Source organism: Neofelis nebulosa, chromosome 5 (genome assembly GCF_028018385.1).
Source record: "Neofelis nebulosa isolate mNeoNeb1 chromosome 5, mNeoNeb1.pri, whole genome shotgun sequence".
Taxonomy (NCBI): Eukaryota; Metazoa; Chordata; class Mammalia; order Carnivora; family Felidae; genus Neofelis; species Neofelis nebulosa.
In genome coordinates, this window is record NC_080786.1 from 43,125,511 (window position 1) to 43,136,097 (window position 10,587).

A 10,587-nucleotide genomic window follows, 5' to 3' on the forward strand; every position below is an offset into this window, starting at 1 on the left:
TGTATTATTATAGTAATTTATAATGCTCAGTACAGCTCTTCTAGTGTGATGAATTATCTTCCTAATGATGGTTCTACCAAAATATATCAACTTGTAGATACTTCCCAGTTCACAGAGTAATATGCCTCAGCATTATGTAATTTTCATAACAGAGAACTATATTAGGAGAAGTATTTTTGTATTCTTTTTCACATTGCTTTTTTTCTTCCTAATGCATAGAGCATTTTGTATACTATTGTTCTTATCTAATCCTGGTCCTGGGTCCAGGGTCCTCAATAAAAGTAATAAAAGTCTGAAGTTCAGAACTCTTTGGCACTCCTAACATTACTTGGAGGACAGACTTTAAGGTGGCCTCGGGGGTCTCTACCTCTTGCTGTTTACCCCTTGGACAGCATCCTCCTCTTGAGTATTGGTGGGGAATTGGTCTGGCCAACAGAATATGGTGAAGATGATGGGATGTCACTGCCATTATTACATTACATGGCCAAGGTCACAGGTCACTCCTATGATTACCTTGTAATATATAAGACTCCACCTTACCAGTAACCTTGCTGTAGAAGCACCATCCTTGGGGCCCCTGGGTGACTCAGTCAGTTGAGTGTCCAACTCTTGATTTTGGCTCAGGTCATGACCTCCAGTTTCGTGAGTTCGAGCCCACCATCAGGCTCTGCGATAACTGAGAGAGCCTGCTTGGAATTCTCTCTCTCTCTCTCTCTCAAAATAAATAAATGAACTTAAAAAAAAAAGAAGTGCCATCCTCTTTGCTGGTTTTTAAGAAGCAAGCTTCCATGAATCCTCAAGTTGCAAGGAAATAAACTCTGTCAACACCCAGAGGGAGCTTGGAAGCATATCTCTTCCCAGTTGTTCTGATGAGACTGCAACCCCACACTACACTTTGATTCCAACCTCACAGGCCCCTGAATAACCCGAACTATTAAATTAAAAAAATGCATGTTATTTTAAATCACTACATTTGTGGTTATTAGTTACATTGAAATAGAAAACTAATACAATTACACTAAATGGACCTTGTCCTAGTGTTCTGATCTAAAGTTATCTATATGAAATTTATTTTGGAGGGTGTTAATACAACTTCATAGCCTATCAGATATTTTTTGGACGAGGAGCAGGAAAGTGTGTACCTGAAATTTTAACAGTTTCAGGAAATAGTCACTAACTTTTTATTACATGCTAGAGCAATATGTATGAATAAGATGTTTCTAGTTTTCAAGGAGATTATAGTGTAGGGGAGAAGAAAAAACAGAAGCAAGATTTTTTCAGCATATATGGACTATTATCAGAGAGCACAGAAAACGAGGCAGGGAGCAGTGGTACAGGTACAAATGGCCTTGATGAAACAGTTCTGATGTGGGAGTTGCATGCAGGGGAAGAAAGGACGCAAGACTTATTGAAGTTCTATGCAATTGGAAACTAATTAATGGTGATCATAAAAACAACAATTAAATGATGAATATTTATATATCTTTTTCTAGGTACCAGGTATTGTTCTAAATGCATTATTTAACTAACTCCTACAGTAATATAATGATACAGATATTAGCCTCATTTCACAGAAGAGAATTCTGAGAGTTTAAGGGACATCTGATTAGTGGTAAGGATAGGATTCATTCTTCTGACTTCCCCAAGACTTCTGGGCCTATGCTCTTCCCACTAGAGTATAACTCTTTGGGAAGGAGCCTTCTCACCTGCCTCTTCCCTGCCCTACTAAGTTGCATGCTCCCTGAATTTTCTTTGGTTCCAATGGTTTCTTGATCATACATGTTTAAAGCTCCAAGTATGCTGCAAAGCAATTATTGTAGAACTCATTTGTCACCTTGAATAGAAAGTAAATTGTTTGATAGCTAGAATTGTTCAAATCATCTTTTAATCTTCTATTTCTACCACACACCCTGAAACAATAGTGATTAATAATGGCAAGTGGATGTGGATGTTCAGAGTCTTTATAGGCAAAAGAGTGCTCATGCCCATGAAGATGACTTCTAAGAAAGAAAGTCTCATATTTCTAAGAGTTTGATTCATTCTTTTTTAGAGTCATTTCAGTCACACAAACAAGCAGATGAGCAAAGAAATGAAAGATTGATGGATAGATAGTAGATAGATATAGAAATAGATAAATAACTATGCCTAAGAAACAAAGGATGCTTCAGGTGAGTGTATAATGATGGCCAGCGTTACTTAGCATCTGATCCATGCCGGGCATTATGCTAAATTATTATTTTTTTTTTTTGAGAGAGAGAGAGAGAGAGCATGTACAAGCAGGGGAAGGGCAGGAGAGAGAGAGAGAGAATCTTAAGCACACTGGTGTGGAGCTGAACTCAGGGCTTGATCTCATGACCATGAGATCATGACCTGAGTCAAAATGAAGAGTCAGACACTTAACCAACTGAGCCACCCAGGCACCCCTTATGCTAAATTATTGACATGTTTTTGTGGGTTTTTTTAAACTTTAACCTCAATAGCAACCACATGAGGGAGACACTAATCCTGTTAGATGAGGAAAATGAAGATTTCATAGGTTCATGCCTTGTCTTCAAGGAGCATGTGAGACTGATTATAAAGCTAGGCAGTTAGTCTAATGTTCATGTCTGTGTCCTTAATCACCCTGCATACTGCTTCCTACTTAGTCCTATGGTTTGCCTTCCTTTTTTAAATTTTTTATTCCCATCAATTGTTATGAGTTAATTCCTTTCTTAGTAGGAGTATTTTCAGCCCTCTTCTGGACCAATTGTATGGGGCATTGAGGTTCAAAAAGAATATAGACCTTACTGATTATAGTTGAATAGTGGTCTCCCCAAAGTATGTGCACATCTCAACTCTGAGAAACTGTGAATGTGATATTGGAAAAAGGGTTTTTGTAGATGTAATTAAGTAAAAGATATTGAGATGAGATGATCCTGGATTACCTGGGTAGGCCCTAAACCTAATGACCAGTATCCTTCTGAAAGACAGAAGAGAAGATAGTCAGTACAGGAAAAGGCCATGTGAAGACAGAGGTAGAGATAAGAAATATGCAGCCACAAGAGAAACCCAGAGCCACCAGAAACTGGAAGGGGGAAGAAAAGATTCATCCCTGAAGCCTTCTGGAGAAAGCACAACCCTGGCGACACCTGGACTTCAGACTTCTGGCCTCCAGACTGTGAAAGAATAAACTTCTGTTGTTTTAAGCCATCAGATTTTTGGTAATTTGTTAGGGCAACCCTGGGAATCTAATACACTAACTATCTTTTGTTCCTATAAAGACCTGATAATATTATCTTCCTTGGCAGAAAACCAAAAGTCATATGTTAGACAAATCTGTACCTCATGTGATACTCAAGCCTTGTAAAGTAACGTATATGTTATTCTAAGGAAGAGTCAATACACATCCAATTCTCAAAGAGGTTTATGAGCTATATCAGACCCATTGATTTTGTTTATTTATTTATTTATTTTTTAATATATGAAATTTACTGTCAAATTGGTTTCCATACAACACCCAGTGCTCATCCCAAAAGGTGCCCTCCTCAATACCCATCACCCACCCTGCCCTCCCTCCCACTCCCCGTCAACCCTCAGTTTGTTCTCAGTTTTTAACAGTCTCTTATGCTTTGGCTCTCTCCCACTCTAACCTCTTTTTTTTTTTTTTTTCCCTTCCCCTCCCCCATGGGTTTCTGTTAAGTTTATCAGGATCCACATAAGAGTGAAACCATATGGTATCTGTCTTTCTCTGTATGGCTTATTTCACTTAGCATCACACTCTCCAGTTCCATCCACGTTGCTACAAAAGGCCATATTTCATTTTTTCTCATTGCCACGTAGTATTCCATTGTGTATATAAACCACAATTTCTTTATCCATTCATCAGTTGATGGACATTTAGGCTCTTTCCATAATTTGGCTATTGTTGAGAGTGCTGCTATAAACATTGGGGTACAAGTGCCCCTATGCATCAGTACTCCTGTATCCCTTGGATAAATTCCTAGCAGTGCTATTGCTGGGTCATAGGGTAGGTCTATTTTTAATTTTCTGAGGAACCTCCACACTGCTTTCCAGAGCGGCTGCACCAATTTGCATTCCCACCAACAGTGCAAGAGGGTTCCCGTCTCTCCACATCCTCTCCAGCATCTATAGTCTCCTGATTTCTTCATTTTGGCCACTCTGACTGGCGTGAGGTGGTATCTGAGTGTGGTTTTGATTTGTATTTCCCTGATGAGGAGCGACGTTGAACATCTTTTCATGTGCCTGTTGGCCGTCCAGATGTCTTCTTTAGAGAAGTGTCTATTCATGTTTTCTGCCCATTTCTTCACTGGGTTATTTGTTTTTCGGGTGTGGAGTTTGATGAGCTCTTTATAGACTTTGGATACTAGCCCTTTGTCCGATGTGTCATTTGCAAATATCTTTTCCCATTCCGTTGGTTGCCTTTTAGTTTTGTTGGTTGTTTCCTTTGCTGTGCAGAAGCTTTTTATCTTCATAAGGTCCCAGTAATTCACTTTTGCTTTTAATTCCCTTGCCTTTGGGGATGTGCCGAGTAAGAGATTGCTACGGCTGAGGTCAGAGAGGTCTTTTCCTGCTTTCTCCTCTAAGGTTTTGATGGTTTCCTGTCTCACATTCAGGTCCTTTATCCATTTTGAGTTTATTTTTGTGAATGGTGTGAGAAAGTGGTCTAGTTTCAACCTTCTGCATGTTGCTGTCCAGTTCTCCCAGCACCATTTGTTAAAGAGACTGTCTTTTTTCCATAGACCCATTGATTTTGAATCAGAAAATGTACATCACAGAATGACCAGGAGATAAATGTTTACAAAAAAAAAAAAAGAGTTTCTTTAGGCCTAATCTTTGGAGAAATCTGTGCTTCTTAGAAATGAGTACCAATGGTCAATAGCCCAATTCCATAAATAAGATAGAATCCTAACCCTAGACAAAAGGTCTCTACAAAAGATTCCATACATTCATTTTTGTAAAAGACTATGCTTTTGGAAACAAACTTAAATGTTGTGTACTTTATATTTGAGATTAGAGAGATAACATGATGTTGAAGATAAACAGGGGCTTTGGATCTGAATGATTCTGATGATTTAATTCTAGGACCTACTGCCCATATAGACATAAAGAATTTTACTGGTCTCTTCGAACCTCCCCCCATCACCTCATTTTCAAAATAGGAACATACACCCTGCAAGCTTTTGTGAGCATTAGAAATACTGTATACAAAATTGAAACAAAAATGGCACTTCTTAACAAAGCAAGAACAATAATAGAAGAAAATACACATCAATACTATGCTTTTGTCTAACGACATTCTAATTATCCAACTCAGAAATCCATTAATGTAGGTTTATAAAAATATTTATTAATGACTCTTATGAATACCAATGAGACTCTTTCTAAATCAGCTGCTATTATAGGGAAAAGAACCTTTTGTCTCAAACTTACCTTCGAAATCAAAGTGCAGTGGATTTTGTTTTCAGAATTTTGATACTAATTGTTGGTACAACATATCACATTTCAGCTACTCTGGAGATAGTGTCAACATTAGGTTGATGATTTTGCTCAAATCCCCTTACTGACAGCTCTCATTTTAAGGCTGTGATGAAGAAATCAATGATGTCTGATTTAGGAAGTCCTTTTCAAAGTCTACTCCCTATCTTGTAAAACCCAATTTACAAAACTCAATTGGTCCTTTTGATCACTTTCACTAATCCAGTTTAAGAGCTTAAAGTCCCCCCAAGTGGCCCTTAATTAATGGCTAATATGAATGCACAAGCACACACTTGGACTGTATCTGGAAGTTAACAAATGCATCTGTACCTTGGGATTTGATAATGACTTTCCTTCTGTGGACAGCTGATTGAGACAACACATAGAGTAGTTGTTTACAAACTTCAAATAAACCTTGTAGGTATATTGATAGATCTCACTGACTCTTATCCTTTAATTTCTACTTTTGTGATTCCTCTTCTTCAGAATATTCTGTGTGGGGATGAGGAAAAACCCACTATAGGAATATAATAAAGACCAGAATGTCAATCAACACTTCTTCAGTTCCTAAAGCACAGTCATTTAATATTTTTAGAAAAACTAATTAGCTTATTGAAGACCAGATATTTTCTTAGAGAATGTTTCCCCAGTAAAGTTTCTTCTCGAGGTCTTTTACATTGCTAATATATTTTTGCCTATTGTTAAGCCACAGAGGTATAAATAAAAGCTTTCTCTTACTTATTTTTTTATTTTTAAAATTTTAATGTTTTATTTATTTTTGAGAGAGAAAGAGAGATAGAGTGCAAGTTGGGGGGTTGGGGGCTGGGCAGAGAGAGAGGGAGACACAAAATCTGAAGCAGGCTCCAGGCTGTCAGCACAGAGCCTGACGCAGGGCTCGAACTCACAGACTGCGAGATCATGACCAGAGCCAAAGTTGGACACTTAACCCACTGAGCCACCCAGGTGCCCCTTGTACCTGATTTGTCTATTGCTTCTTTTTGCTTCATTCTAATGGTTTTATCGTATATTACTCATACCAAAAGCAGCAGTTGGAATACTGTTTCACTCCAATTTTTCCAAACGATTTGGCCAAAGAAAGCACATGATGGATTAATCACAAATACCTAGATAACCTATAATAAGAAAGTGAGTGTTTCGATAGAAATGATAAATTTAAAAGAAGGATTAAAATACCTTCATAATAATGTCTACCTGTGGATATTTATAATCCAATGGCCGTTGTCCTTGAGGACTTAAGGGCTGTGATGTCCAACAGGGAGGCACTAGCCACAGGTGGCTGTTTATATTTAAATTAATTAAAAGTAGTAAGATTTAAAATACAGTTCCTTGGTTGCACTAGTCACATTTCAAGTGCTCAATAGCCACATGTGGCTAATGGCTTCCATACTGGGCAGTGTAAATATCGAATGTACCTTTGTTACAGAAAGTTCTATAGGACTGAGCTATTTTAGAGGGGAAATGGTGCCCTCTCCTACTGACTTATTGTTTGTTAGAAAAGAAGAAGCAATATTTTCCATTATAAGATTAAATTATTTCAACTTCTCTTTGCTGCTTAAAACGGTCCATCTCTTTCAAATGTACTTTTCAGATTGCCTACTGCAGAAATGACCCCTGAAATTATAGCTTCCACGGTCTTACAGAATCATAATTGTTTCCTAGCAGTAGTGTGTAAAATAACATTAAACTATTCACAGTGATTAAAATACCGTCAACAAATTTATATAGAAATAATCCATAGAGGTAATAACTGTATATACGCCTTGTAGTATCATGCTTTTCCATATTTACATATATATATACATGCTCTTTTGGTGCTGTCTTTGATCAGTTTGAAATGAAAGAGCCAAGAGGCTCTCTTTCCAGGAAACACAAACACACACAGTCACACACACACACACACACACACACACACACACACCAAAATGTCTTTTGTCTTTTGCCCATTGTCACCAAAAATAAATAAATGATACAAATAGTTCTTTTACTGGTTTTAAAAGTAGAGCCAGAAATTATGTGAAGTTGGGACTCTTGAATTATTCATGTGTTCTGATTGAATGGGATCATTATCTCTGGCCTTACAAGCTAATAAATACTGTCTAATGCCTGGATACTGTTTTGATGTAATAGTGTCAGGAAAGAGAAATAACAACTGACTTCTTTGCAAGCTTGGGCCTAAATCAGGGAGAAGCTCCCTGATGAGCTCATAGGAGGGAGTGTACATGTGTATGTATGTGTGTGTGCGCGCATGCACACACACATATGTGTGACTGTGTGTGACTATCCACAGACATGAAATACCTTAGATGATTGCATTAGGCTTATTTCAATCGTTTCGGCATTTTAACCTGGACTTCCAGCTAAAGAGCGGCAGAATGGCTCAGTTGTCTGGTGCTTGCTGCCTTTTCTCTCCTGTTTCTCTACTCTCATCTATCATATGGTGTGTACAAGTATGTCAGAAAATGCAGACTGAGGCTCAGTAAATGATTATGCTATCTAATCGTTTGCCAGTGAACAGTCAAATAATCTTAAATTATAGACCAGTGGATTCTTTCCCCCAGATTGATTTCAATGAGTGAATTTGCTTGAGTGTAATATCATCATGAACCAGAGGAGTGTAGAAAGCCTGAATTAAGGTTGTGCTCTTAAAAGCAATCACAGAAAGATGTGCATTTCTAGAAGGTTTGAAAGCATGGAGATAAATACAGTTGACAGTTGGTTTCAGAGAAAGTAAAATTAGAGGTGGACTATGTTACGAAATATCTTTATAGGCTAATAGTTACAGAGATGTAGCAGAATCTGTTAGACATCAAAGAAAAATATCATTATTGACTATGCTGATTTGTTTAACAAAATACATGTTGCCTTTTCTTTCTTAGAACACCACTTTTTTTTTCAAGTGATGTGGAGTCTATTAAAAATCTAAGAACATCCAACAAAGGGCCTGTTAGCGATTCAGTAGTTTGCAAAATTTACACAAGACCAAAAGTCTTTCCTCTGAGACAGCTGGCTGGATCTTACACAGAATGCATAGGTTTCCAGACTGCTTTACTCAACATTTAATGCAAGCTAATAAATCATGCAATTTAATTAACTTTTTAACAGGAATTAAAGTGTGTGAACCATCTATTGGAATGGGTGTGAATACTACTTCAATAATGCTGTACTCACAGGACTGTCTGCCTCTTTCTAATAGAGGAAGCGATGGAGGGCAAGTAAGTTTTTTTTTTTTTTTAAGAAGTAAACACTCTTTATTTGCCAGTATAGCTAATCCTTACCTGTGATCTTATTGTATTTTTTTCAATAGAGTGGCCAGAAAATTTTATTCTTAGATTGAAGAAAATTTTGAATTTGGAGCACAAAGAAAAATGTCAGAGGTGGGGAAACTAAAGTCTTCTATTGGTGATAATTATTATTCTGACCTTTGTCTTTTCGAGATAGGGAGTGCTCCTCCAAAGGGAGAGAATAAGGCATTTCATGCCTTTGCCTTCTGGAAGACACAAACTGCCACTTTTTCTCCAGTGTTTTCCACCTGTCAGCGCACTAGGTGCAGACCTGACAGTCCACCCATGCTGTAATTCCACAAGGCCCGCATGGTTGGCAGGACATTCACAATGCGCCTGTCCCCAAACAGGGCCTTTGGCACTCGGCTTCCCCTGTTCACTTGCACTGTGACAGGCTGCACACAAGACAGATATGTGGATCAAAGGCAGTGCCTGTGGATACACCCAGCAGGATCCAAGGAGCATTACTTGTGTTCTCAATAATTTGCTATTAGTATTGCAGAAAAAGTGAGGAGTGCACTATTGAGTGATAAAAACGCATTTCATAAGGAAAATATACACAATGTGTATTTTTGATGCTGGACTCAAAAGGGTCACAAAGATCAGTAGAAGGGCATGCAAGAAAGGAAGCAACAATGTGAGCTAGGAAACTTTCAGATCCCTTCACGTGGATAGTTTTGCTCAACTGTGAAAATGTGATGGAAGGAAATGAAAAAAAATTAGGTTCAGAGAAAGATGGGAAATGATGTACTTCTGCCCTGATTCTTGTCATATTCCCATATAATTTTACATTATTCTTTGTTTTTCTCTCACAATAGGGAAATTCATGGGACTATTTAGAATGAGCGTTCCAACTTTATGTAGATTTTTTTTAAGTTCTTATTTTAATTCTGGTCACCTAATGGACAGTGTTATATTAGTTTCAGGTGTCTGGTCTTTATGTAGAGTTTTTTTTTTCATCAGACCCCAGAGCAGTCACTGTCTAAGTTCAGTTAGCATTGCCTTTGACCCCCATGCCTGTGAAAACACGCATTTTCCAGTCAGCCCTCTGCTGGGTTCTCAGAAACAGTTATGGAAAGGGATATGTATGCATATTTAAAGTCTGTACATTTATAATCCAATATCAAATTTATACAGGCATATATAAACTGAGAGCCCCAACCAAGCTTAGTGATATGTAAGCCTGCCCCACGTCACTGGAGAGATAAGGGGTCTTTCTCTCTTTAATATTTTACCCTCCAACCTTTGGACTCTGTAATGTACCCATTTGCTGCCATTTATAGAACACATGTTTCCAAGTTTATTACTTAATATCCCTTCAACCGAACACTCCACTTTCTCTCCCAGCAGGGCCCAAGTCAGTACATCTTCATCTAGGTATGCCTTCCTTCAATTTTCTGACAAAATTTTCTGGCACATAAAGGTCTAAGTCTAAAGAATGAAGGAAGAAAAAGGGATTTCAATAGTGCTACCAATTTTTTCTCTCATTCTCCTTTGCCTCTTGCTTCCCAACAGCCTAATTTTCCTTCTTGATCATTAATTTCTCTAGTTTTCTAAATAACTAGACCTTAATATTTGGGAGGAATAATACTCTTCACAGGTAATAAGGTCACTAAGGTGCATGCATTTAAAACTGTCTAATGTTTACCCTGAATCCCAGCCCCCAAAGAATAATATCCAATGTCATACGAATAGTTATGTTTAAGGCACTGTAAAAAATTATTTACATGATGTAACTTCTTAAATCTTCAAAGCAAGACTATGAGTTATATTATAATTATCCTCACTGTTTTATAGGTAAAGGCATCCC